The following is a 25,565-nucleotide window of genomic DNA, read 5'->3' on the forward strand; positions in this document are numbered from 1 at the left end:
TTAGCTGACAAAAGGGTCTCATAGTCAGTCTACTCAGTGAGGAGAAAGCCCTCAGCCAGCCTCTGTCTTTGGCCTCCTCTCCCATTTCTCCATCAACCTTGGGGTTCCCAAGGTAACAACCACCAGGGATCCTCTGTCCCCAACACAATTGGACCGCATTGTCTCTTGGTGACAAGACCCAATGCTGGGTTCATGGCACTAACAAAAAAGCTCTTTGCCTGACCTCTGTCTTTAACCTTTGATCAGGTCATGAATCTCCTTAAAATGTGGTAACAGCCAGGGGCCCTTCCCTAATGTGTGTGTGCCCTCCTGTGGCCCCCAGGGTTTCCTGAAAAGTTCCAGCAAAGTAGAATCCTACTAACCTTCATTGAGCTGATGCTCCCTGCCAGGCACCCAGCCAGGAGCTGGGGATACAGCAGTGAGCAAGCAGGCACGGATGGCAGCCCTCCTGGGTTGGACCCTATAGAGGAGGTCAGCTAGTGGTAAGTCTTAGAGAGAAAACAAAGGGGGGAAGGGCAGTGGAAGTGCCAGAGATGGGTGTGGTGCTTCGAAATGTTACATGGGGTGGCCAGGTGACATCTGTGTCAAGATTAAAGGAAATGAGGGAGCCAGCCCCATGGATATCTGGGAAAGTGCATTCCAGCAGAGAGAGCACAAAGGCCCCAAGGAGGGATATGCCTGGAGTGTTGAGGGAGAGTCAGGAGGCCAGGAGGGCGTGAGCAAGGGCTGGAGGGAGGATGATGTCATCTGGGTGGGGGGCATGTCGTGCAGGGCCTGCAAGGCCACCAGAAGCACTTCAGCTTTACTCTGAGTGAAATGGGGAGCCGCTGCAAGCGTGCAGAGATCACAAAGACCAGGAATGGGGAAGGGGGTGGTTGGGAGAGGTTAGAAGCAGAACAATGTGTTAGGTGGCCCTGGAGTGATCCAGGCGGAGATGCTGGTGGCTGGGCCTGAGGGTAGAGTGGAGGAGGTGAGGAGGCTGGGATTATGGATGTATTTTGAAGGTGGAGACAACAGATTTGCCTGCTTTTCTGGATGGAGGCAGTGAGCAGGAGAAAAATCAAGGAAGACTCCAGGGAATTGAGCTTGGCAACTTAAAGGATGGAGTCACCATCAACTGAGGTGGCAGACTATGGGAGAAGTGAGTGGCCAGGAGCTCAGCTCAGGCCACATGGTTTGAGATGTCTCCTGTGCCAAGCACAAGACACAGGTGCAGCTGTGATCTCACAGGCTTCTAGGACACTTGGGCAGTGGGCATCCCCCACCCCACTGCGAAAACAGACGGGAAGTGACATGAGTGAGGGTGGAGTGGAGGTATCTCTGCAACTCCTTGACTAGCTGCACTTTGGGGACGGGGTGTCAAATTTTAAGAGTGCTGTGCAATGCTTTGTGCTGAGCAGTTAGCCCAGGTTGTGCTTCGTTCAATCAGATTTCCTTCAAGACACTCTGGAGCTCTCTCCTGCTAGGAGGACAGGCGGCCCTAGGATGACTCCTCCTCCCTGCAGGACCGACAGGCCAGGGGCCAGGAATCCACTGCAGCCGTGTCTGTGTGTGGTGGAGTGAAGGTGCCGGCCATTGTCAGTTCAATCATCAGTCAGCAACTGCCTCTCCTGGCCGCTGGCCCTCCCCAGAGCAGCCAGGGCTGGGCCCCACCAAGGTGAATTTCTCCCCAGCAGCCCCCACCGCGCCCCACTGAGCTGTGCCTGCCCGGTAAGGGAACTCGGCAGCAGGAGGCTGACAAACTGTTCCCCGCCGTTGGGCCCGGACACCGCTCCTCAGGAAACTTTGGAAAAAGCTCGGAGGCAAGCGCCCTTCACCGTTGGCGTCTACGCAGCCCACGAAGGGACTTCGGTTGGTTCTCTCTGAGGGGCCCCAGCGCTTTTCGTGGGCGTGAGGGAAGGAGGGGCCGAGTGGGCGGCGTGCCCACCCCTTTATTCCTGGACCGCGGCTCGGTCGAGTGCTACTCAGAGGTGCGGGCAGAAGCCTCAGCAGGCCCTGCTGCTGTCGGACCAGCCGCATCGTCCGCGTTGGCTGAGCTCAGCCGCCACCGCCTACCTGTAAGCCCAGATTAGGAAACGCACCCCGGATGGGCACCCAGGAGAAGGGGAGCAGGCCAGTCCCCAGGGATGGGAGGAGGGGAACCGCTGGCCTTCGCGCGGGGGTAGGGGTAGACGGCGCGCTCTGGCCCGCGGGGCAGTTCACAAGGAATCCATATTCCTGCAGAAGCCGCAGGTGTTTGCCCCGGGATAACCCCATGCGGAGACTGGGCCAGTCCAGCCTAGCTCGGCCAGGGGCTTCGCCTGCCCTGGGCCGTGGGCCAGGAGACCCTCTGCATGTCTGGGTTCCCGGCTGAGCACTCGTGCGGGCAGCACAGACAGGGTCCGCGCGGAGGCGGGGTGGGGGCCGCCTGGGAGGAGGGACGGGAGGAGGCGGGGAGTCGGAGGAAGGCGGCGGGAGAGGAACGCTAGGCGAGGAGTGGGGCGGGTGCAGCTCAGTAGCCGCCACCTGAGAGTCCTGGTCCCCACTGCCGTCACAGCAGGTCGGCTGGGCTGTCCGGGCTGGAGCCAGCGAGCGGACAGGTGGGCAGCGGGACGGGCGCTACCCATCCAGCAGCCACCAACTGAAGGTGAGTGCCTTCCCGGGGGAGAGGGGAAGTCGGCCCTTAGCTCTAGGGGGGTCATTCTGCTGAGAATGGGGAAGGAGGAGGAATCGAACAAGCTACTTTCCGATCAGACACTCGTCCCTGTGACGCTCCGGGGTCCTCCAGGGATCTGCCATATCCGCCGCCCCCGTGTCTCTCTACCACTTTATCACCGTCGTTTTCTCTCGGTCTCCGTCGGTGCCTCTCTCAGTTTCTGTCTCTCCCTCGCTGTCCGTGTCGCGCTCTCTCGCGCTCTGACGCTGGTGAGTGCTGCTCTCCCTGCTCGCTCTCCGACTGGCAGGAGCGCGCTCAGCTCGCCAGCTCGCTGGGCCCGGACGCGGGAAGTCTACCTGCCGCGTGCGGGTTTCCCAAGCGCCCGGGGCTCCGCCTGCGGCCCTCGGACGAGCTCCATCCACTGGTGCTTGGGGAGCGTTCGGTCACCCCGCTGTCGCCTCTCCCCAACAGCGCACCGTCTAGGCGGACTACCTGCCGCCAAAGGCACCGATCTCCCTCTGCGTGCGGCTCCCCCCCGAGGTAAGTGCACCCGTGCCCCTTTCCTCCTGCCCGCCCTCCCCAGCTGCTCTGGCCCAAGTTGACTGGAGAAATGAGGCGACCACAGCGAAACCAGCCTGCGGCCCCTTACCCTTTCAAAGAGTGGCTCGAGGGCCCGGTAGGCCCTTCGGACGGCCAACGCGATCCCGCTGACCCCGGCCGCATCTGGGCCTGGTACCTCGGCGTTGAGGGGGTCAGGGCCGGCGGGGTCGCGGGTGGGGCAGCGCGGCTTCCCCTTTAAGGCCGGAGCCGCTCGTCGCCGTAAGTGTGAGGGTGTGTGAGTGTGCGGCGTGCGTGTCTCCTCCTCTCCGAGTGACACAGCAGTGAGAAATGCCTATCAGTAACTTAAACCCCCGAAACTCCACCTTCCGGGCGCGCGGCGCGGAGCCGGGCGGTGGGAATGGAGCGAGCGGATTGAGGCCGCCACTGCAGCGCCGCCGGCATGAACTTGGCCACGAGCTGAAGCGGCCGGCGGCGGGCAGGCGCGGGCGCACCGGTCGCTAGCCAGGGGGTGATCTGCAGCTAGGCCGGACCACTCGGCGGGCGTCCGAGGCCAGCCTGCCCTCGCCGGCGGCTGCCCGCCCCTCGGGCACTGCCCCCGCTGCCGCCGCCGCGGGAGCTCCGCAGCACGGTAAGGCCGAGGGCGGGCGCTGGAGGTCCGAGTGCTCTGGGGGCTCCGGGAGCACTTGCGGTCCCCACTTGTGGTCCGCGTCGTAGGGGAGGCAGGGGACCCCAAAGTTTGCTCCGAGCACACGGCCCACCTAGCGCTTCCCGTGGCCGCCTCCGTCTTTGACCAGGCGGGCCGGGCCGGGCTGAGCACAGCCCGCATCGCCCGGGACTGCGGCCTCTGCCTGCTGCCCAACGCCCACCGGGCTTCTGGAATCGGACGAGATCAGTTAAGTACCGGGGAGGGAAGGCAGAGGGGCGCTAGCCACACGGGCTTCCCCGGCCCTGCCGGACTAGGGGAAGGGCTCCCACTTCGACCCGGCGCCCCTCGGGCTGCTTGCTGCCCGGACACCCGCCGCGATGCTGCCTTCCGTTTGCCAGCTTCCTGAGCCCAGGCCAGTCGGCAGTGGGCGCTGGGCACGGGATTTCCCCCACCCTACCCCAACCCGGTTTGCCGCCACCGAGCGGGAGTGTGGAGTGTGTGCGCGCCGAGCCAGCTGCCTTGCGCTCCCTCCCTTGCCAAATCGTTCTCCGGGGAGCAGCTCGGAGTAGAGCTGGCGGCTCGAGGCAGCTCCGACTGGGCTCCTGCCCGGAGCTCCCGGCACTCACGCGCTGCGAGCACCCAGGCCTAGGGGCGGCCTCAGAGCCCGGCGCCGGCCAGGGCGGGCGGGAAGCCCCCCGGAGCGCAGCCAAATACTTTTCGTGGCCAGTTGGCTCGGCCGGCTACGTCCCGATGCAGTGTGTCCGAGGCCGCTTGGAAAGCTGGCTGTACCCTCTTATTTTGATACGCGATTAAATGCGGACTGAGCAGACACTCAGGTTATTAGGATTAGCCTGCTGGTAAACTGCCCTGAAGTCGTCGGAACCTGAGCAAACAGACGCACCTCGGGCCGGCGGCTTCGCCCCGCAGCGCTCCCGCAGCTGGGTGCGGCTCAGCAAGGCGTCCCGAGTGTGGGTGTGCGTGTGTGCACGGGCAGGAGCGCAGGATGGCTGGGGGACGAGGAGAACCACTTGCTGGGATGACTTGTAGTTGCGTTGGGCAGCAAAGGGAAAGCCCCTTGGGGCTCTGTCCCCACGGCGAGCGCGCCGTTTCGAGTAGCCGATCGAGGCCGGCTCCGGGACATTGTGAGGGCGAGCGAGCCGAGCGTACCAGAGGCGGCTGCGCTGGAACAAAGGCGAAAAGTCTCCCGGAGCCCGTGCAATTTCGAAAGAGTTTGGCTGGGAAGAGGGCCGGGGTCTCCCGGGGAAGGCCCCGCAAGAATCGCACCGCCCCCACCGGCCCCGGACCCGAGGCCCAGGCGAGCGTGTTCCCGGGCTGCGGTGAGCCAGCAGGCAGCATCGCAGCGGCACAGCCCAGTTCTAGGCAGGCGCCGGCCGCCAGCCGGGTGCCCACGGGCCGGGCGGGGTCGACCGCGCACCCGCGGGGGCTTCCCGGCCGCCGCCGCCCGAGGCTCCCGGAGGCCGCACAGCTTCTGCCCCCACCCCATCTCTTCTTGTCTTTATAGATCCCCCCTCCTTCCCACTCCCGTCGCCGCTGCCGCCAACAATCCGCTTTATAAAAAGCCCCTTTGTTTCCCAGGAGGCTAGAAAGAGGGAAGGGGAAAGGGACGCAGAGGCAGGGGGCGGGGGCGGGGGCGGCTGCCTCCCAGTGGCTTCACGCCGTTCGGTACTGGAGGGCAAGTGTAGGCGGTGGGGGAGGGCGCTGGGTTTGGAGGACCCTGTGCGGGAGCCTTGGAAGGCGTGGAGAGCCCCCGGCTTGTGGCGCCGCCGCGCCCCCAGCCTGCCGGCGTTGGCACACTGGGCCCCGGTGGCCCGGACGGCTCCGCGAGCGGGCGGGCGCGGAGGCCACAGGCGGCGCACGCTCAGCGGGGTGGGCAGACGCGGCTCGCCGCTGCGCTCGCAGGGCGCGGCCATAGGGGGCGCCCTTTCCTCGGTTTCGCTTTGCAGCCCGTGCCCATCGCCGCCGGCTCTCAAGGCGGCTGTCGCGCCTGCCGGAGGCTGAGTCGGCGGTGGAGACTCTGAGGCTCTCGCCACCCTGCGGCTATACTCCTCACACCCTCCCGCGCCCTTGTGCCCCATCCAGCCCCCCCTCAGGGGTTCAGACGCTCCGCGCGCCCCCTTTGTTTGGAAGCTGGTAGGGAGTCGGAATCACTGCCTGCGAGGTTCGTGCAGCCTGGGCGGGCAGTGGAGACAAGGGTGCAGCTCCAGAGCGCGCGTCGACTTGCCGCCTCTGCACTGACCCAGCGCCGGGCACTTGGGGTGCCCCGGACGCACAGGCTGCCGCCATTCGTTAGACTGAGGATTCAGCGGGCCCGTATTCCTTACACCTGAACTCTCCTCCCTCCAAATTTGTGGGAGCCCGGACTTGCGCGGAGGAATGGTAAACAGTGTGAGAAGTAACCTTTTGCCAGTCTCACAGCCTGCTCCGCCCCCGCCCCCGCCCCCGCCCCCGAGCTGTGAAGTTTGTTCGGAAAGGGAATACTGACAATAAGAAAAATAGACAAGGAGAAGAGGGCGGGGTCCAAACTTGACTGCTGGGTCTTGGAGCGAAGTCGGATTCCTCCCGATCTCTCGCCGCCTCCGCCACTTTATCCCATTTAATCTCATGGGAGCGTATTATTTGTTCCTTTATGCGTATCTTTCCCCTGTTCCGCAGCCCTCCCATCTCTAGAGGTTATGCCTAAGTGTCGGTCAAAATGTTCTCTGGTCTTTGGGATAGGAGGCGAAGCGTTAACTACCCCCCCCCCCCTACTGCATCTCAAACCACAAGAAAGTACTCAGAGGGTAAACCACAGGCTCTGCCTTCTCCTCCCCGCTCCCCCCTTTGTGTTTCCCTTCTGGAGCAAGATCGTTGGAAAATAAAGCTGCTGATGTGCGAGATGGAACATATGGTGCCTCCATAAGAGAAAAGCTGAAATGGCCTTGAACCTGCCGGACAGACCAGCTGTTTGCTGCCAGCCAGAGCAGCTAATGAGCTTCTTCCCCTTAAAGTAACAGCCCTCTTTTCACTTGATGGCCAGCTTGCATTTTAAATAGGATAGCCTCCAGAGGAGAGAGACGTGATGGGCTCCTATACTGCTTTGTGCTTTGGTGGTTCTCCAGCGCCTGACCCTGGCTCTGGGACAGCCTTGGCCTCTCCCCATGCGTCCCTCCAGTGTGTGTTTCCTTCAACACTGATGTAAGAATGTTACTCAAAGTGGTGCTTGGGAAGAAGGAGGCAGGAAAAGGGAAAGAAAGAGGGGCTGAGAGGTTCCCAGATGTCTGAGAGGAAATCTCTGTTTTGTTCCTACTTGGTTTTAGAAAAACTAGCAGTCCTCCTCCCACCCTTAAAAATATCACAAAATGCTGCAGCTCTTCCTTATAAGATCTAAAGCATCGTTCTCTGGTCATGACCATTTTCAGTTTGCCTTCAGTACAGTGTGTTTTGAGAGGGGAAAAAAAAAACAGTTTGGCGTTGGAAGAAGAAAGGCTTGAGGAGATACAAGGAAATTCCATGTTAGGAAATCATCAGCAAAGGGTGACTTTGTCTGTTTTCCTGCCACTGACGCTGACAGTGACACAGATGTGTGGGTTGAAACAGGAACGTCATTGAATTTTTTAACCTCAACCCGGAAATAGCCTGTTGCTGGACTGAGAGTGGGGGCTACACACACTCACTGCATCTTAAGGTAGGAGACTTACTGTTGTCCATCCTTTTCACCAAAGAAAGGGATATTTTTAAAACTTAGCCAGCATATTTAATATCATTTTTTGACTGTTAGGCTGATCACCTAAAGGCTTAAAATGTACCTGTCAAAAGACCATTCCTAGGAAACTCAATTGCTGTTTGGGTTTATGAAATGGGCAGGAACTGATTTCAGACAAGTGATTTCTTCTGACACTTGTTGGCTACTCTCCTTCTTTAAAGGGGCTTCCTATATGCAATAAACCTTTTCTGCTAAGATTCTGAATTTTTTTTCTAGCAGCAATGCATTGGAGAGAGAATTAACCCAGGAGTTGGCACAGTTGTATTCTAGTACACTCTTTCCACTAATTAGCAGAGTGATCTTGGGCAAGTCCGTCCTCCTTTCTTATTTCTTCCTCCCCCCTCCACAACCATAGAGTCTGACTGAGTCCCTTCCAGTTCTAACAAACACTGTGATTTGTGAATGAAATAGTCATTTTTTGGGCAAGTGAAACATCATTGGGAAAAAGAGATCTATAAAGAAATGGGGCTGAAACTTCGAGGGACAGGGAGAAGAAGGAATAAATACTGGCAGAAGGCCAATCAAAACAATATAAAAGTGGGAAGTGTTCCCTCTCTTTGTGTCTTTTGCCAGTGTGAACTCCTAACCCAGAAGCATAGATGTTGGAGGCTGGAAGGCAACCCAGGGGGCCTCTTGTCCAGTCCCCTTAATCCAGTGATCTCAGGACTTGTTGACGGCAGGCCTCCTAATCATTGGGTTGGTTTACAGATACCGGGATCTAAACTCTTTGAAATTAGATGGGCATGTTTCCAAAGGACTCATCTAATATAGAGCAGATTTTCTGCTTTACAGTTACTTAGTAAAGATTTCAAGGACAAAAAGGCTTTCCCTTTACGCACATGTGGCCCACTGTAGTCGGGGCTCTGAGCTCACTGTTAAATCTTTTCTTCCTAGCCCAGCTGGGTGCTTTTTAAAACTCCCGTTTCCAAATTTGAGGATGCAGCAGCCATGCGGGAATCTACTACTGTCCTGCTCAATGTTAATATACTGACTTTTTAAAAAACGGATGGGGGGGGTGGGAACATTATAAAGAAGGACCTTTTATCCTCTGAGCGCTTTGGTAATTATCTTGCTGCCATAAATGTTGATATACATATAATAGATGTAACTTAAAAAGCTCCTTATCCAAGCAGAAAAGGCTGAGCATTCGTTGGAGCAGATAGAATGCTGAGAGTATGAATAGACCAACCCAGATGTGGCTGGAGAGGGAGATAAATGATGGAGGAACAGGAGTCGGTTACTATGGATCAGCACAATAAACCAATTCCCATCATACACCTCTCACAACGCCACCAAGGGGTAACCTAGGCAGCACCAGTCAACTGTACGACAGGAAAAGAAGCCTCGTGAAGCTCGGTTGGAAGCAGTCTGATTTTTTTCAGACGTTCAGCCCTGAAACATCGTCGGGACTTGAGGAGGGAAACTTCATCAATCTGCCTGCAAGTGCCCGGGCTTTACTGCCATGATTATTTCTTGCTTGGTAGTCACTGCTGTCACTTGCTCTGCAGATGTAGCAGAGGGATAAAAGGCCCTGTGCGGCTGTGGGCAGTTAGGGGGTCCTGCGGAGGTGAGGAACTGCAGCTTGTGTTAGACTGCGAGGATGAGAATGCTCAGCCCCAGTGGGGTCCTGCTTCCCAGTGACCTCAGGAGCATTTTCTGCAGGGGGAGGGGATGGAAGCAAAGAGTTGGGTTCCCTCCCTCCTCTACCTGTTGCTTTCTTTTTTCTCCCATTCACAGAGCCTCCCTGATGTCCTTCAGGCCTCAAGACCCCTGAAATCTGACCTCTAAATAATCTCTAAAGCAATCAGTTTTGTCACAACTCCAAAAGTTCCCACTGGGCTAGGCATGTATCGAGGGCCTTTGCTGACTGTGCGTCCTGGAGGAAAGGCTTCCAGAGACAGCGCCTAAGAAGTGGCAGAAGGAAAAAGCCCTTTGCAAAGTCTTTTAGAACTTTCCTTCCCTAGGGGGTTTGCTGGACCTGTCTGGAACCCCAGCTTCAGACTCGACTTCCTCCCTGACCTACACGAGGGTGGACTTTCCTGATCCTGGGGGAGGAGGCTATCCTTTGCAACCCAGTCCTGTCCTGGCTGCTTTCTGACTCTGGGAGCCAGTGCCACTTTCTGCACAGCCTGTGTCCCAGCCTTGAAGTCCCCCCATTTCCTCGGGGTAGGGGGCCCAACCACCTTCCTTTCCCAGTGTACCCTGCTGCTTGCTCTGCCCAGTAAATACCCATTAAATGGGGTTTGAGAAATGCCGTTTTGTTTTGTTTTACATTATTAGATGCTCACCCCAACAAGTGTAGTTAGTCAACATAAAAGGCTGTTACAGAACTGTTAACCATATTCTGTATGCCCTACTTTCATCCCTGTGACTAATTTATATTATGACTGAGATTTTGTACCTCTTTATCACCTTCGCTTATTTCACCAGCCACCTCAACCCCTCCCCAATGGGAGCCAGCAGTCGCTTCTCAGGATCTAGGAGTCTATTATTATTTTATTCGTTTCATTTTGTTTTTAGATTCCACTTAAAAGTGAAATCATATGGTATTTGTCTCCCTCTGCCTGACTTACTTCACTTAGCATAATACCCTCCACATCCATCCATGTTGTTGCAAATGGCATGATTTCTTTCTTTTTTATGGCTGAATAATATTCCATTGTGTATATGTATGACATCTTCTTCATCCATTCATCTATCAATGGATGCTTTGGTTGCTTCCATATCTTGGCTATTATAAATAATGCAGCAGTAAACATAGGGGTGTACATATCTTTTCAAATCAGAGATTTTGTTTCCTCTGGGTAAATTCCTAGAAGTAGAATTACTAGGTTGAATGGTATTTTTGTTTTTAGTTTCTTGAGGAACCGCCATGCCATGCTGCTTTCCACAGCGGCTGCACCGGTTTCCATTCCCACCAACAATGCAGGAGGGCTCCTACTTGTGCACATCCTTGCCAACACTTGTTATTCTTGGCCTTTGGATAGTGGCCCTTGTAACTGGTATGAGGTGAGATCTCACTGTGGCTTTGATTTGCATTTCCCCGATGGTGATGTGGAGCATCTTTGCATGTGCCAGTTCTCAGAGAAATGCTGTTTTTGTAAGGCTGAGAATTGCTTTGTGAGGCCCAGAGGAGGATGGGGCTGAGCCTGCGATTCCATCATGCTAGAAAGGGATCTAGCCAGCTGGCTGTTTTCCCCTTTCTTCCACTTGTGGGAGTAACCTGGACACTGGGCCACAGAGACACATTTCTGCTGATGAAGAGGTCTGCTGGAGGGTGTGGGGCCTGAGCCAGGGAATGGCATTGGGGTCAGACGGCCTTCGTGGCCCCAGCTTGCAGCTTCCATCTTTGGAGGAAATGTGAGGACATTTGGGAACTAGAGGCAGGAGAGAAACTAAATCAAGCCACCCTGGATGCTTTGGGCAACCTCATGTCCTCTATCCAGTTGTCTGAACCCTGCCCACCCCCACCCACCCCAATGAATAGTGCTTTTATATGTTGCTCAGCATTTGAACCTGAAACCCTTACTCCCACCTTCTTTTGGGGGCTCAGTGACATGGAGAGGGTGGGGGAGGGAGACAGCTCCAGCTCTGCCTGCCTTTGTATGGCCCCATTATTTAGTTGACCACAGTTCCTGCACATAGTACACACAGATGCCCAAACTCACCTACAAACTCAGATGCTGAAAGACAGGGAATTTTCGAGCTGGAAGAGTAAATCCCGGTGACTTTATAGGAAAATGACACCCCAGGAGGGGCTTGACTTCCCTGAGGAGACACAGTGAAGGGGGTCCAAAGTACACAGACCCCTGGTCTCAGTCACCTCCTTGGACCTGGGGCACCCACTTTGCACCCATGGTCACACAGACCCCTTTGTGAGGAAGAGCAAGGGTAGTGGGGCTGCAGTGAGATATACTCTGTCCGGTGTCAGTGCAGGCTTTGCTTAGCGTCGCTAGGACAGCAGAGGGGCTCATTCCAGTCAGAACCCAGCCTAGACCTGGCTGAAGAGGGGCCGTTGTGCATTAAGGATGAATCTGGGACCCAGGCATTGGTGCCTCAGAAAGGAGAGCGTCTTGTCTCCAAGTCGCCAATGGCGAGTTGGGCAACCAGCCCCTTGGAGGGCGTGGCTGGGGGGGCTCTGCTGGCAGCTGCCAGGCTTGTGTGGGTTTTGCTCTTAATGAGATCTCAGCGTTCATACCTGCCTCTGGACGTTCCAGCGCCGCCCTCAGAATTTTGAGTGGGGCAGTAGTTTCAGCACGGTTGTCAATGTCACGTGCTTTGAGTGTGTAATTCTGAGAGGCCAGTGTGCATTATGCTGGGTTTGGGGAGGAGGGCACAGTATTTCTAAGCCACTTGTCTGTCAAGGATCAATTTAACCTCTAATTACTACATTTTCTTTGCAGTTTGCTGTACGAAGATGTTGTAACAAAAGCTCAAAGAAGTGCGCCATTTCATTTCACCACCACTCTAAAATTAATTTTGGGGATATGGAGTCAAATCTGACATTCTTGGTGTTAAAATAATTGTGCTGCCATTCAAATTAAAGAGAACAGTCTGGTTGTTTCTAGGGATTCCCCCAGCAGGGGGGTAAAGTGTTAGGTGCAGCCACGGCCCTCAAGATGAGCCCTGTACGTGTGGAGGGCGTCACTGCACTAAGCTCACTGGCAGCCAGAGCGCCCAACTCAGCCCGGGTGTTGCCCTTGGAGCGGGACTGATGGCCCGCGCAGGTGGCGACCTGGGAGCCCTTCCTGCCCTCTGATGGGGTTTTGCTGAGCTCTCATCCCACAGCAGAGGTGAGGCTGTTATCAGGCTGGAGGCTCCCAAGGGCCTGCTCCTGAGGCAGGACCTGTTCAGAACAGGGCTTCAATGAAATTGCAAGATGCACCTAACAGGGAGTCAGCCAGTGGGCTTCCCTTCCTGCATCCCCCAGAGTCATGGCCCCCCGGCAGCCCAGCAGACCTCTTGCACCCACCCCAGCCCCCAAACAGCAGCAGTGGCTGTGGGAGCCAGAGGCCTGTGCCCCGCTCTGGGTAGCTGGGAAGTCTGGCTTCTCAGACCCTGGGCAGGAGCCCTTCACAATGTCATTTGCTTTCTATTTCCAAGTCCAAGGAAGGAGACTTGTGGGATGAGGGTGATGAGCAGGTGAGCGGGGGGCGGGTCTTCATCTCCTCGCTCTGAGCAGCTCTGGAGAGCTGGACTTCGCGCTCACACGTCGCCCCTCTTGGCAGCAGACAAGCAGGAACCCGTTGTTCCCCCAGGAAGGAGAGGCACTTGGCCTTTTAGAGCATGTTTTGCCCCAGGAGTTGAGAACTAGAAGCTGACATTGTCTCTCTTATCCTCACCACATCCCTTCTGGAAGGTGGCACCCAGACAGAAGGCATTAGGTCTGAAGCCCTTGTTTCCCACATAGCAGGGGACAGGCTGTCTGGCCTTTTCAGCCACACCTTTGTTGCTGGCCCTTTGCAAACCAAATTTGGTTCAGTGCCCCCATGTTCCCCTTCCTGGGTCCTAGACCTGCCCCTGCCCCGTATCAGCCCCTCCCCTTACCCAGAATGGTCCCATCTTCAGCCCTTTACCCCTTCATGTGACTCTTTCCTCAGGAGAGTCTGGAACCTGTCTGAATTAAGGGATGCAAGAGTTGCCTTGCCTTGGAGAGCATCTGCTCTTTGGGGCCCTCTTGGACCTCCGCCCCCCACAAGTGGTACCATGCCCTGCATAAAGCTGGTTCTGTTCATGACACTGGGGGCAGCCAGGACCACCTGACTGCCAGGGCTCTTTTGAGCTTGCCCCCAGGGAAGCCGACCTCAGCTGGTCTCCTGAGTCTCAGATCGTAACAAAAATAATTCCTGTCTCTCTGGAGCAGAGGCCCTCTTTGCCTTTTGTGGGTTGTGGACTTCTTTGAGAATCTGATGAAAACTGGGAGTCTTTTCCCTAGACCACTGCCCAAGTATATGCAGTGGTGTGTCTAATTTCAGGGGCTCATAGACTCTTCTGGAAGCCCATTCATGGTTTCCTGGGGGACCCTTTGAGACAGGTTAAGAACACCTCAGTATGGTGCCTTGGGCTGTGCCAGATTGATTGTGCGGCCATGCCTGCTGAGCACGTGGGCCCGGAAACACTGTGATGTGGTGGGAGGAACAGTGAGCTTTGCCTTCGGTACAGGACATGGGCCAGCCGTGGGATTTTAGGCACGTCTGTGAACCTGCCCGAGCTGCAGTTTTTCTTCTGTTGTGAGATGGGCATATGAGCATGCCAGCCCTACCCAGCTTAGCAGTGTCGTGGGAGAGTCCAAAAAGCTGGTGTTGGTGTGGCGGTCTTGCTGACATCTGGCTCGGGGAGCGCTCTCAGGTTGCTGTCTTTAGTGGCACTGGTCACTCTTTGTTTTGCCTTCCCATTTGGCCTGAGAAATTTCACCAAAGAAAAGTAGATCTCTTTTGACATGAAAAGCTCTTTTGTCCCTTCCTTTGACATTGTGTAAGTTACACCCAGGCAAACTAGCATAAAAGAGTCTCTGGCATGCCGTGCGTCTGGGATCGAGACGGTTCCTGAGGCCATGCCTGGTTAGGGGTCCTGCTCACTCAGCCCACAGTGGGGCCAGAGTGTGTGTATCTGGCCCAGTGCATGGCAGAGGGTCCCCGCCTGCCGCCATGGAAGTTAGCAGGTGGGGTCTGAAACACAGATGCTTCCCTTTGGTTTTCCACATTCAAGAGATCAGAGTAGATCCTTGATTCTCCCCCTAAATAACTGAAAAGGTCCAGCCAGCTCCTTGTGAAAACCGGGGGTGGACCTGCCAGAGGACCCGGCTGGGGTCCTGTCCTGAGGGAGCGTCATGTTCTCTTTGGAGAGAAGGCTCAGTAGGAGCGTGTAGGCGCTTTGGTTGGGAGGGTCTGCCCGGGAGGGAAGAGGCTGGCTGGACTCAATTCCAACAGCCCTCCTCCACTGGCCACAGCCACCCTATGTGGGAAGACTTGTCACGGGAAGGCCAGGAGGGCCCATAAATCACAGATGGGGAAACTGAGGCCCTCAGAGGGGGCTGTGCTTGCCCAAGGTGGCTTGACAAGTCGGGAGCTGTGCAAGACCGCAGATGGCTAGAAGCCGTGTCCTGGGCCTTAATGGATGCTCAGGTCCCAAGGAAGCTTGAGAGAGTAAATAACAGGTTTGAAAAGCTGTTTGAACCCTCCAAGGGATGGTCCTGGTCTTGCTGAGCCTGTCGCCATGCAGTGCCATACAATTGTTGAGCCCGTGGCCCCACCTCACCAAGTTAACAGCCTTTGGAAGGCAGTGTGTTGCTAGGAGCTCGGGCTTTCCCCGTCCTTTGTAAAGAGACGAGTGCTGGTTTGCTTTGAACTTGCAAACAGATCAAGGTGTGCCGCCGTGGTTTCTTTCTTTCTTTAGACCAGCCAGATTTGCCAGGGCTGCGTAAGTGGAGAGCATGTTGAAAATCGGTATTCAGTACCGGGTCACTGTGCAGACTGGTGCTGATTCCCATCCTTTATGTCAGAGTGTCCCGGTCTTTGCCTCATTATTCATCTGGAGGGGGAGGAATCGTGCAAGTCACTTGAAAGCAGATGCCACCCAGTAATTCTAGGCGTTGTCAGGTCACCAGCCGGAGACAATGGTGGCCCGCACGTTGGAAGGTGTGGCAGTTGACACTTGCCCTTTGGAAGGTTCACTGTTTGTGGGACCAGCTTTCTGAGTCCAGGAGGGGTCCTTAGTGCTGGAGTGGGGAGAATGTCCACCCAGATTCAGCCTCCATGTCCAGTGCTGAGCCTCAGTTTCCTCATCTATACAATAAAGGAACTGAGTAGGGGCATCTGAAGGACTCCTCCAGCTCTGACATTTCATGATTCTCTGAGTTGCAAATTAAACTCTTTAAGCTGCTTAAAATATTTGAAAAGGATCAATCATAATTTGTTCTTTTTGAAATGACCAGAGACCTCCAAGGGTGGGGGTTTCATTTCGGTTGGTAGGCGGGGGCTGTGGCAGTTACTTAGATGAAAGCAGCCCTAGAAGTCTGGGTAAAGACAAAAAGAGTTGATACATATTCACTTACGACCAAAGAATGGGCAAAGCAGAAGTTCCCTTAGAGACCACCGGTTTGACACGGTAGGTGCTGGAGCTGGGACCGCTGCAAGCCGCCTGGAGCTGAGCTAGCCCCGAAGGCAGGCGTTCCGCCCTCAGCCCCACCCATAGCTCCCAGACCCTCACAGAGGCACCGCCCAGCTACCCCCTTCCGATGGGCCTGTGGCCAGCAGAACACAGGGCTGAGAGATTTTCATTTCCAGCTATCAAATAGTAGCTTATCAAAAAGGAATATTTGTCCCCCATGCCTGCCCCCAACAACCAAGAGTTGTTCTCAACTAAAGTAAATATTTAATTTTGTTGGTCTTGTACCAACACTTAAGTTAAAATAAAACAGACTTTTTAAATAATAGGAAGGGGTGGACCTTGGGGGCTTGTTTTTGGAATTATTTTAATTTAAACATATGGACTGTTTTAAGTTTGACTTCATATTTGCTAATTTTCATTATGAAAAAAAGAACCCAAACCACCCCACCCTTATTTTTGTAGTAAGTTTGCCTTGCCTAAAAGCAGCTTTTAGTTTCTCAACAGTTTGCACCAGCATAGTACTCAGCATGTTTGCTTATTTGTTTATTTTTAAGTCACGTACATGTGTTGACCACCTGTAACTCACAGGGTGCTTACAAAATCTGCCCAGCTCTTCCGCACGCAGCCTCCAGTTCTAGGGCTGTTTTTCTCCGTTCCAGCCCAACCACCTGTTATCTGTGCCCAGCCGTCCAGTCCTGTGGCCTGGAACAGGACCACTGCCTGGGAGGGAGGCAGCCTGGGTGCCAGGCCCAGCTCTGCTGCCTCCCTGTGTGACCCCAGGCAAGTGCCTTCCCCTCTCTGGGCCCCATGGTTCCCATCCCTATGATGAAAGCACTGGCCTGTCGGGTGGAGAGCTCTCTGACATTTCCTCTTACTGGGTCGGATGGTTCTATTTGGAGACTATGATTTTACCAGCAGAGTATATGACCCTCTTTCAAGAAGTAAAATTCAGTGATTGTCTGAATTGCTGAAAAAGGTAGGCAGGCTTTCAGTCCAAGAAAAATGAAATTGACCAGCGCTTTTAAGTGTATCTGCTTCTCTGCCCACGTGGTTCCTGATGGCTGTTTATTTGCCCCTTGGAGAAACATGTATTCCCTCTCCCCCACTCAGATTTGTTAGGGGCTTTGGCCTTGAAATCAAGGCAGACGTGGAGGTGGGAAAGGCACACAGACCCCAATACCCTTCTCTCTGCTGTGGACCTCGCAGGTGGTTAGGCACCATTGGGCTGCCTCTCTTCTCCCCTTGGGACAGGTCAGGGATTGTTATGAAACTGGAGCCCAAGTAATCCACAACTGGAACTTGGGTGCTGGTCAGTTCAGGAACTGGTCAAAAGCCATTCTGAAAAATTGACTCAACATAGATATTTTGTGTGTTTAGTATGTGCCCAGCACTGTTAGAGGATGGATGGATGGATGGATGATGGACAGATAGATGGAAGGAAGGGTAGGCCAGGTACATGAGCACTAAGACATAGCAGGCTACCTAACAGCCAAGGTGGAAAATCTTATGTACATTAAAGATGTGTCAGGGTGATGATACCAGAGTGAACAAAATAGAAACCTCCCATGACAGGTAGCCAGTGAGGCCAGCCAATGATAGACAAGATAAAGAAGTAAAACATACAGTATGTCCTAGGCATTCAGTGCCTCAAAGCAAAATTAATCAAGGAGGGGAGTTGCAGAGTGCCAGCAAGGGGTGCACTTTTAAATAGGGTGGCCAGCAAAGACCTTGCTGAGGAGGTGAGATTGAGCAAAGACTTGAAAAACCATTTATCAATGAGGCCAGTGCTGTCCAGTAGAAATACACTGCAAGCCACACATAAAATACCAAATTTTCTAGTAGCCACATTAAAAAGTAAAAAAAGGAGCAGATGAAATTAATTTAAATAATATTTTATTTAACCCCATCTACCTAAAATATTATTTCAACACGTAACCATCTTAAAGCTTACTGAGCTATCGCACATTTGTTTTATCATGCTAACACTGGTACCAGTTTAATCTAAAGATCTTAATATCAGACTCAGAGTTTTCTGACCGTACCAGTAATATCCTTTAGGGCAAAAGAAAATTCAGGACCATATGGTGCATTTGGTTGTTTAGGCTCCTTAAATCTGGAATGATTTTTCAGTCTGTGTTTTGTAGCATTGATACTTGTGAAGAGTACAGGACCCTTATTTTGCAGGATGTCCCCGATTGTGGGTTTGTCCGATGCTTCCTCATGATTAGATTCAGGTTCTGCACTTCAGGCAGGAATCGCGCAAGAGGGAAGCTGGGACCTTCTCAGTGCACCCTACATCACGTACATGGTGTCTGTGGGCCGTATGTGAGGTACACAGTGTCTGTCTCATTACTGGGGATGTTACCCTTGATCACTTGGTTCATGTGGTGTCTCCCAGGTTTCTCCACTGTCAGATCACTCTGTTCCCCTTTGTAATTACCTTATGGGACTAGATTTTGAAGCTATGTTAATATCCTGTTACTCGGAATGCTGTCAGTCACTGGTGTGGCATCCATGGGTGACCCTTGTCTGAGGCAAGTTTATTATACTGGTTGTCAAATGACTAATTCCATCATCCCTTCTATATTTATTATTTGGCTTTTTCTACTGTCAGTGCTTTCCTTCCCCCTCATTTATTTACTTCTCTATTTATTTATGTCAGGTGACCTTGTGGATTATAATTTCATTCAGTAAGTATCCTTTATTATCATTATTTTAATGCTGAAATGGTCACAGGTTTGGCCAGTGGAAGCCTCTTTACGCTGGCTCTTACTTCTTTTTGGCATGTTCCTAATCATCTCTGACCCTGGCCTTAATTTCTGGCACAACAAGATGCTCCAGACTCATCATGTATATTTTCTGCCAGAGCCCTAAAATTCAGCCATTTTTCAAGGAGCCCTCCTTTCTTTTAGCTGAGAATGGTATTTGGAAACCAAGATCTGGGTACCAGATGTATGCTCATTTCTACAGGAATGTCATTACTAGTAGACCCTCTCAGTCTACAAAGCTAGGAAATGAATTAACTTGCATCTACATTTCATTTTATTATTTTGTTAAATTCTGTCATTATGGTAATTTCTCTGTCTATCCATCTACCTACCCATCTGTCAACCGTGGGTTCACACTGATACGTCCAAATCATAATCCAACATAAAGTTCATTCTATCCCCTTTCCCTATTTGTAACTCCCATTTACAACAGTGAAAAAAACCTATTGTCCATAATATATTTACTCATTTACTGAATCCTAGAATACCAGAAAATAGTTTCAGAATTGCTAGCCCACAACTCTATGAAAAGAAGCCTGTTAACTGGAATACGATATTTGCTTAGAATTATTTTTGTCCTTAACTTAAAGGTATATTGACCAATGGCCATGTTAACAAAGTTACCTGGGCTGGTGCGCCATTCCCTGTCCCCAGTGTGGTCATTTGAATATGGTTCAGTTTACTTGTTTCTGTTCAGATTCCTTTGGGAGGGTTGTTTTCCCATATTTGTTAATTTTAGTTCTTTTCTCTTTTTTTTTGAGCATGTGAAATAATATTATCCCAGAAGTTAGAACTGTATAGAAGGCAACACCTCCTGTTACTTCTATGCTTTCCACTGCATTCCATTCATCCTCTGTAAAAATCAACCTCATTTGATTTCCTATGTTTCTTATTGCACAAATGAGCAGATATCTGAGTATTTTCCTACAGCCCTTCTTTCTTACATAAAGGGTAGCATATTATAGATACTCTTTGAGGCTTTGCTTTCTTTTTTTTTTATTTTGGTATCATTAATATATAAATTACATTATCAACACTGTGATTACTAGATTCCCCCCATTATCAAGTCTCCACCACATACCCCATTACAGTCACTGTCCATCAGCATAGTAAGATGCTATAGAGGCATTACTTGTCTTCTCTGTGTTATACTGCCTTCCCCATGTCTGCTCCCCCACTACATTATGTGTGCTAATCTGTAATACTCCCTTTTCCCCCTTATCCCTCCTTCCCACCCATCCTCCCCAGTCCCTTTCCCTTTGGTACCTGTTAGTCCATTCTTGGATTCTGTGAGTCTGCTGCTGTTTTGTTCCTTCAGTTTTTGCTTTGTTCTTATGCTCCACAGATGAGGGAGATCATCTGATACTTGTCTTTCTCTGCCTGCCTTCTTTCTTTTTTTTTATTTTGTTATCATTAATCTATAATTACAGAAAGAACATTATGTTTACTAGGCTCCCTGCTTCACCAAGTCCCCCCCACATACCCCTTCACAGTCACTGTCCATCTGCATAGTAAGATGCTGTAAAATCACTACTTGTCTTCTCTGTGTTGTACAGCCCTCCCCGTGCCCCCTACATACTATATACATGCTAATCGTAATGCCCCCTTTCTTTTTCCCCACCCTTATTCCTCCCTTCCCACCCATCCTCCCCAGTCCCTTTCCCTTTGGTAACTGTTAGTCCATTCTTGGGTTCTGTGAGTCTGCTGCTGTTTTGTTCCTTCAGTTTTTGCTTTGTTCTTATACTCGACATATGAGTGAAATCATTTGGTACTTGTCTTTCTCCGCCTGGCTTATTTCACTGAGCATATATGTACCACCTCTTCTTTATCCGTTCATCTACTGATGGACACTTAGGTTGCTTCCATTTCTTAGCTGTTGTAAATAGTGCTGTGATAAACATAGGGGTGCATATGTCTTTTTAAAACTGGACTCCTGCATTCTTAGGGTAAATTCTTAGGAGTGGAATTCCTGGGTCAAATGATATTTCTATTTTTAGTTTTTTGAGGAGCCTCCATACTGCTTTCCACAATGGTTGAACTAGTTTTCATTCCCACCAGCAGTGTAGGAGGGTTCCCCTTTCTCCACATCCTCACCAACATTTGTTTTTGTTTGTCTTTTGGATGGTAGTCATCCTAACTGGTGTGAGGTGATATCTCATTGTGGTTTTTATTTGCATTTCCCTGATGATTAGTGATGTGGAGCATCTTTTCATGTGCCTGTTGGCCATTTGAATTTCTTCTCTGGAGAATTGTCTGTTCATATCCTCCACCCATTTTTTAATACGGTTATTTGCTTTGCTTTTTTTTAATGTGGCAGTATGTCCTAGTAATCACTCCACATCAGTTCAGAGATCTTTCTCATTCTGTATTACAGCTGCATAATATAGCATCGTGTGGATGTGCCATAGACGATTCAACCACCGCCTCTGTATAAGCACATAGGTTGTTTCCAGCATTTCGCAATTACAGCCAGTGCTGCCATGAACAACGTGGGCCCTGTATATTTTCATTTTGTTAGAGGTGTGTCTTTCAGGGTAGATTCCTAGAAGTAGAATTGGTGTATCAGAAAGTAAACACATGCACAGTTTGGTTAGGTATTGCCAAATTCCCCTCTTGAAAGGTCTTACCAATTTGTATTCCCTTCAGCAATGTGTGAGGAGTCTTTTTCCCCTAAAGCCTTGCCAGCAAAGTGTTTGCTATACTTTTTAATTTTTGTAAATCTGATAGGTGGGAAATGGTATCTTGGTCATCTTTAATTAGTGTTTCTCTAATTATGAGTGACTTGGAGCATTTTTTCATATGCTGTAAAACCTTTCTGGGGTGTGTGTGTGTGAATTATCTGTTCATGTCTTCCTTTTTCTATGGGGTTTTTAGTCTTTTATCCTCAGATTTAAGAGTTTTTGTATTAAGGATATTAGTTTTTTTAATCTGTGATATGTGTTCCAAGTAATTCCTCCCAATTTGTTTGGTGTTTTTATATGTCACTTGTTTTTCTTTGCCATACAAAAGCATTTTTATACAGTCAAATATCAATCTTTTCTTATATCACACCTGGATTTTGAGTCACAGTTAGAAAGCCTTTCCTCATACCCAGGTTAAAGAGGACTTCACCCAATTTTCTCCCAGGGCTTGCAGGGTTTCAAGGTTTCACATTTAGATTCCTAATCCATTTGGAGTTCATTCTTGTAGACAGTTACACTGTATGGGTCTTGGCTTATTTTCAAATGGCTACTCAGTTATCACGGCCATATTTTTATAAACATCCATCTTTTCCCCAGTGATTTGAAATGTCACTTTTATTATATATTCAGTTTCCACATATATTTGAGTCTATTTCTAGGTGTACATTCTATCCCATTGGTTGATTTGTCTGTTCTTCCTCTAATACCACACTGTTTTAATTACAGAAGACTTGCAGTTTGACTTTTAAAAACTGCTATTTTGAGAACATTGTAGATTCACGTGCAGGAAATACTACAACACGGATCCCATGTACCCTTCCCCCAGTTTCCCCCAATGGTACCATCTTGCACAAATATAGTACACTATCCCAACCAGGACAAGGGCAGTGATACAATCCATCCACCTTATTCAGAGTCCATCAATCTTACATGTACCATGTACATGTGCATGTATTTAATTCAAAGCAGTTTTATCAAATATGTAGATTCACATGACCACTACTATAGTCAAGATAAAGAACAGTTCCATCACCTCAAGGATCATACATGTTGCCCTTTTGTAACTGAACCCATCTCCCTCTCACCCTGCTTCACCCCAAGTCCTGAACCTCTGTGGTTCAGGTGTGCAGTGACAGCTCATTGTCATTTGCATTTGCATTTTCCTAATGCCTAGTAACACTGAACAAATTCTTTACCTTACTTGACATCTGTATATTTTCTTCAATGAAATGTCTGTTCGTGACTTTGGCCCATTTTCTAATTGGATTCTTGGTGGAATTTTTTGTTTTGTGTTGTTTTTACTTTTGAGTTTGGAGCATTCTTTAAATAGTTTACGTACTTGTCCATGGTCCTATATGTCATTTGAAAATATTTTCTTCCAGTCATTAGGTTGTCTTTTTTTCTTCCTCTTAACAGGGTCTTTCACAAGATTAGTTTATGGACCATGCTTTTGTTCTCAAGTCTAAGAACTCTTCATTAAGCCCTAGATCCCAAAGATTTTCTATTATTTTTAAGTTTTATGGTTGTACATGTTACATTTAAGACCATGATCTGCTTTGAGCTAATTTTTGTATAAGGTGTGAGGGTCAGGTTGAGGTTTATTGTTTTGCCCCTGGATGTCTAAGTGCTCCAGAACTCTGTTGCAAAGGCTCTCCCTCCCCCACGGGATTGCCTTTACATCTCTGTCAAAAATTAGTGGGGCATATTTGGGTCGGTCTGTTTCTGCTCCATTGATCTATGGGCCCATTCCTCTGACAATGAGAGTCCTGATTAATGTTGCTACATAATAAACATTAATATTAGGTAGAATGTCTCCTCCCCTTGTATTCTTGTTTTTGAAAATTGTTTTATTCTAGGACCTAAGCCTTTCCATAGAAATCTTAGAAAAAGCTCATCTATGTCTACAAAAAAACGTTTCTGGGCATTTGATAGGAATTGCATTAAAATCATAGATCAATTTGAGGAGAATTGAAATATATGTTGAGTCCTCTAATCAATGTAAACACAGTATGTCTTTTCATTTATTTAGATCTTTATTTCTCTCATAGGCATTTTGTAATTTTCTGAGTACAGATCCTATACGCATTTTATTACATTGAATATCTAAGTATTGCATTTTCTTTGGAGCAATTGCAGTTTTATTGGTCAATATAATTAATATATCATACAGTTCATTTAAAGTGGTTTTTAGTATATTTACAGAGCTGTGCATCCATCGCCACTATATAATTTCAGAGCATCTTAGTCACCCCCAAAAGAAACCACATCCCACGAGCAGCAGTTCCCCATTCCCCCTCCCCCTCAGCCCCTAACAGGCATCAATTTGCTCTCAGTCTCTATGGATTTGCATATTCTGGATATTCCTATAAATGGAGGTGTACAGTAGGTAGCCTTCTGTGACTGACTGCTTTCCCTTAGCATAATATTTTCAAGTTTCACCCATGTTTTAGCATGTATGAGTACTTCATTCTTATTTATTGACAAATAATATATCCATGACCAGCTGATAGAAATTTGAGTTGTTACCATGTTTTTACTATTATGAATAATGCTGCTAGGAACGTTCATGTACAAGATTTTGTGTGGACCCAGCTTTCACTTCTCTTGGGTATATACCTAGGAGTGGGATTTATGGGTCATATGGTAGCTCCATGTTCAACATTTTGAGGAAATGCCAAATGTTTTGCAAAGTAGTTGCACCATTTTACAATCTTACCAACAATATGTACGGGTTCCAATTTCTCCACATCCTCACCAGTATTTGTAATTTTCTGTCTTTTTTATTACAGCTGCTGATGTTAAGCATCATTTTGTGTGTTTATTGGTCATTTGTACATCTTTTTTGGTGAAATGTCTATGCAGATCTTTTGCCCGTTTTTAAACTGGGTTATTTGCCTTTCTATATGTTGAGTTGTAATGGTTCATTATATATTCTGGATACTAAGCCCTTACTGGATATATGGATTGCAAATATTTTCTCCCATTGCCTGAGTCATGTTTCCACTTTCTTGTTAGTATTCTTTGTAGCATGCAAGTTTTGGTTTGGATGAAGTCTAATCTATCTAGTGCTATCTCTTGTGGTTTTGATGCCATATCCAAGAAACCATTGCTTAATTCAAGGTCAAAAGGATTTACTGCTGTGTTTCTTCTAAGAGTTTGACAGTTTTAGTTCTTACATCTTAGGTCTGTCTTCCATTTTGAGATAGTTTTGTGCATAGTGGAAAAGGGATCTAACATCATTCTTTTGCATGTAAATATCTAGCTGTCGCAGTACCAGTTGTTGAATAGACTGTTACTTTGTCTTAACACTCTTGTCAAAAATCATCTGAACATAAATTTAAGATTTATTTCTTGACCCTTACTTCTATGTCATTTATCTATACATCTATCTTTATGCAGTTTGGTTTTGTGTTTGTAATTTCAGTTTCCAGATGTTTGTTGCTAGTATATGAAGTATGTCATTGGTTTTGTGTGTTGATTCTACATCCTGTGACCTTGCTGAACTCACTTATTAGTTCAGGGTGTCATTCTGTCATGTCTTTGGGATTTCCCATGTCTTCAATCATGTCATCTGCAGATAGGGACAAATGTAGTTCCTCCTTTTTCATCTGTATGACTTTTATTTCATTTTCTTGCCTCATTATGCTAACTAGAACTACAAGGGCTTTGTTGAATAGCAGTATGGAAGCAGACATCCTTACATTGTTTCTGATCTTAGAGGGAAAGTCTTTTACCACTTGTGTAATTTTGCTGTAGAGTTTTTGCAGATGCTCTTTATCGAGTTGAGTTCTCCTTTTTTCCTAGTTTTATGAGAGCTATTTTTTGGGTTTTTTTTGTAAATCATGAATGGATGTTGAATTTGTCAAAATACTTTTTCTACATCAATTGATATGATCATGTAGCTTTTCTTTTTTAGCCTGTTAATATTGTGGATAATATGGGTTAACTCCTAAAAGGTGAGCCAGTTTTGCAGTCTGGGGATAAACCCCACTTGGTCATTGTGTATTTATTTTTCCCGGTTTTGATTTGCTAATGTTTTATTGATTTTAAAAAAAAATTTAAGTTCACAGAAGATACTGTAATTTTCTTTTCCTGTGTTGTGTTTTTGGTTCCCTGGTTTTGGTGGAAGAGTAATAAAATGAGTTGGGAAGTTTTCCAGCCATTTCTGTTTTCTGAAAGAGGTTGTATAAAAATGGTACTAATTCTGCTGCAAACATCTGGTAAAATTCTCCTGTGAGACCACCTATGTCTGGCAATTGCTTATTTTTGAGTTTTTACTGCAAACTACAAATTCATCTTAATAGTTACAAGGTGACATGGGTTATATATTTCATATTGTGTGAGCTGTGGTAGCTTGCTAATAATTTCTTAAGGATTTTTCACCTTTATAATGGACTTTGGT

General features: G+C 49.4%; 1 protein-coding gene across 7 annotated transcripts in view; it reads left to right on the forward strand.

Moving 5' to 3' along the window:
• The first annotated feature begins 3,556 nt into the window (after positions 1–3,556).
• The window catches only part of MAMLD1 (mastermind like domain containing 1), a 111,829-nt gene continuing 89,820 nt past the window's right edge, over positions 3,557–25,565 (forward strand). For all 7 annotated transcript variants that reach the window (XM_036908388.2, XM_036908391.2, XM_036908390.2 and 4 more), the window contains exon 1: positions 3,557–3,824. The gene's annotated coding sequence lies outside the window, so the exon portion shown is untranslated. The remainder of the gene's footprint in view (positions 3,825–25,565) is intronic.

This window comes from Manis pentadactyla, chromosome X, assembly GCF_030020395.1.
Source record: "Manis pentadactyla isolate mManPen7 chromosome X, mManPen7.hap1, whole genome shotgun sequence".
NCBI classification, from domain to species: domain Eukaryota; kingdom Metazoa; phylum Chordata; class Mammalia; order Pholidota; family Manidae; genus Manis; species Manis pentadactyla.